Raw genomic sequence first — 3708 nt, forward strand, 5'->3', positions numbered from 1 at the left:
GGGAAAAAGTAGTAAAAATATCTTTCCATGCCATGGAGCGCACAATAGAACTCAGAGGTGAAAAGAAGGCAACTCAACCGATATTTGGAAACATGATCGTCCAGTGATCTAAAACTTGTATGGAAATGATAGAACAGTCTCAGATAGTTTCATAGGAGAGATTCCTACAATATCTCATAACAAAATATTCTTAAAACTCAAATAGTTCTTGACCTTCATTTATGTGATATTTCCTCCTGGATTTCTTCCAACATATGGCAATACACACCATTAATGTTAAAGCGATCATCAAAGATCATCAAAGCTCCGGGTATCGTTATTCCAGGAACAATTTTCACTTTGGCATTTTTTAGATTTTGATTGAACGGTACATTCCCCTTTATGCATACAGAGGTAGCGATTACCAAAGAATCTGCAACGCATTGAAATAAAAGTATTTTCAATAAGCCTAAGATTATATGGCCCTTCAACTGTTTAGGTATTAGCATTGTCTACAGAATACATTGCACTAGTTGGAAACAAAATACAACGAAAATTGCTGATGAATACCAAAATGAAATATCAAATTGCATGAGTTTCAGCGAAGGCTTGCGGAGAAGTTGTACTGGAATTGTTGTTCTCTATATATCTGCACCATAACGCTAAACACGATTGTTATACAATTTTGGTAATGGAAATCCATTTTATTTTGAATAATTGTCACAAAAAGTGCAAAGAGAAACATACAACTCTTTAAGGTTTTTTAGTTCTGATAGCCAATCTGGAACTGTGCCATTCACGTTGTTGTTTTGTAGATGTCTACACAACCAGTGAACAAATAATCACAACTTTCTTTGTAATATTCGTGCTCTTTTTCCAAATATACATAATTGGCTAAAGATCAAATGACCTAGAAAGTGGAGGTTTATGTTTAAAGAAAATACTTACATTCTCTCCAATATGGTTAAATTGGAAAGGTCCAGTCAGATGGTTATTGTTAGGTGACCTGCTAATTTCAACACAGTAAAATATTCAAATGGAAGCGGCACAATCAGATTTTATTTTAACAACCAAATACTTTTAACCCAAAATTAAGAATCCTAATCAACACAATTTCTATTTTATTTTAACCCAAAATTAATACCATTGCTATGAATTTTTAGTTTGTACGCACAACCCTCCAGCCAAAAGTTGGATGTAGGCTAGTATATATGTATATCATAGACTGTATGTTGATAATATTATCTGCAGTTTCACCATGCATCAATATGGAATAATATATGCAAATTTAATAAACTCCACCGCGACACTTTATACTTGCAGTGCTGTTGGTATTTTTAAAATATGAACTTTTCAGAAAGCATTCTAACAGGTAAACAATAATAAAACGTGTTACATGCCTAAGCACTCCCTTCCCTGTGACAAATCTAAAGGTGACATTTAAATAGCTGGTCCATTATTTCATAACCAAGGGGTCTGATACACCAAATTTGGGGTAGAGTACGTATGCCTTGGTAAACTTAGCAGTCAAATTGCTCTGCAGAAGTGGATCTCTTGTCGCACAAACAAGGGATCTCATACACCAATTTAGTGTCTGGCTTTGCTGTGACCTTAAAATTACATTATTATTATTATATGTGTTTTCTCATCTAAGCAATTTTCCATTATAAGCAGACAACAATGATAATGATTATTATATATGTTTTCTCATCTAAGCAATTTTCCATTATAAGCAGACAGCAATGAAGAGTAGTTTCTCTCAAGTGGTTTGAATGTCGAAGCTGTGATATCCTTTTAAGATCGTGCTGCATTGAATACAAGAGCCGTCATCAACAGAAGGCAACCTATCAGCTTTCCATGGAAAATTCTTGTGATTAATCTGCGAGGTTTCTTTAATGGTGATTTATTCAATCCTGAATATGAAACCGAGTTAGTTTTGAAACGTCCATATGAAGAAATCAAACATAGAGTATTATCAAATTACTTCTTCCGACGGAAATTGGAAATCACAAAGGTTACTTTGTAGGCCTAGTCAGTTGATTGCAGGTAAATTAGTATTAAAAGACACTAAAGGCACTTAATTAGGTTAACCATTTTTAAGCAGATGCTTGAAGTCAAATCATTCTCAATGATTCTATAAATAGGAAAATTAAGAAAAAAGTATGAAAAAGAAAATCAGGAAGCATGGTAGTAATCTTACAGGAATTTATCTGTGTGCTCAAGCTTTTGACTTCCTTCAATGACAGACCCCTTATCTTGAACTTCATAAAGACCAGACTTATCACGTGGAACATGGATGTTCCATTTTCGAAATGATGCAACTAACACCTGGGCTATCCGGGTCAAGGGACTGCCCCCTGGCTTTTGATGTCTGTATAAACGGGTACCTGAAAAGAAGCTGCACACCGCTATTCCCATGTCCACAGTAGGAATTCCAAAACCCCACCCGCAACCAACATTCTCTTGGACCCAAACAAGAACACTAGCTGCAACAAGAGCACCAATGTTAATTGAAAAATAAAACCAGTCGAAAAAAGAACTTTTCTTTTTCTTTTCTACATCATCTGTCTCATCAAACTGGTCTGCTCCTAACGATGATACGCATGGCTTGATACCACCAGTCCCTAGCGCAATAATGTAAATTGCCAAAAAGAAAACACCAGTTTGAGTCGTTGTTGCATGGCAATTAAGGTCTGAAGCTTTGCAGGGAGGCTTAAGATTAGGCACAGATGCAGATATAGTCAACAAGGCCATTCCCTGAAAATGGACAAAAATATTCTTCAACCAAAATGTGTTGCAAACAATGTCAAAACATGATAAATTGATAGAAAGGTGTTGAGAGAATTTGCTTCTAAATATGTTACTATTCATTTCTCAATTAACAGAAAAACTTGATAGAACAGCAATGAACTTACAAAAAAATACACAATAGAAAATACATAAATTGTTTTATAATGTCCCCAGTATGCATCAACCATAAAATCTCCAATCCAAGGAGTTATGTAACAAGTTCCAGACCAATTTGTGACATTATTGGCTGCAGTTGAATTGCCATGCTTGAACTTATCTATCAAATAGTTCACCAGATTTGAACTGAATCCATAGTATTCCAATCTTTCGCAGCACTCATTCCCTGTAAAATAAATCCGTTATGGAGACCATTATCCAATTGAAGGTATATAAATATAAAATATGAGTGTTTCCTTGCCCAAATTTCAAAACCAGTTCTGCAATTACTAGTTATTTTCTGGTTAGCTTGTCAATAAATATGTGTGCTAACTACTCGTTGAGAAAGATATTAGTATGCTGAAAAGAAAATTTTGACGTTTAAAGGTCATCACATATACCCAAAATAAATGGACAAGCCTTCCAGTTCCCCGATTTGTTCTTGACTGAATGTTTTCCATGAATATCTATAGACCCATCTTGAGTGTACTCATCATCAAGATTCACTGAAGAGTTCATACTTCTTATTGGTCGAGTGTTGACCTATAACATAAAAACCAATAAAATGTTAGCAAAGAATGAAAGAACAAGAATTATATCTATTTATAATTACTGGATAAACAATTCCATAAAAAAAACCATGACAACTCTGTATCATACATTTCACGTAGTTACACCAGGCATACAGATTTGGCAAGCACACACAATAGTTTAAGTCATTGTGCAAAACGTAGTATATACATAGTTTTTCCTTCATCTCCCATATTTCATAAATATCCCAAA

The 3708-nt window shown here is 34.5% G+C and overlaps 1 pseudogene across 1 annotated transcript; it reads right to left on the minus strand.

Annotated features, from left to right (window-relative positions):
• Positions 1-2175: 2175 nt before the first annotated feature.
• On the minus strand, positions 2176-3477 carry LOC149246657 (protein NRT1/ PTR FAMILY 8.1 pseudogene; annotated as a pseudogene). Its single transcript, XR_016263193.1, has 3 exons — positions 3327-3477; positions 2895-3112; positions 2176-2736 (listed from the first exon to the last, which is right to left on the minus strand). The product of XR_016263193.1 is annotated as a protein NRT1/ PTR FAMILY 8.1 pseudogene (transcript).
• Positions 3478-3708: the final 231 nt, after the last annotated feature.

The sequence above is a fragment of the Pinus tabuliformis genome, chromosome 7 (assembly GCF_031772625.1).
Source record: "Pinus tabuliformis cultivar Carrire ecotype Pingquan chromosome 7, CPIR1, whole genome shotgun sequence".
Classification (NCBI taxonomy): Eukaryota; Viridiplantae; Streptophyta; class Pinopsida; order Pinales; family Pinaceae; genus Pinus; species Pinus tabuliformis.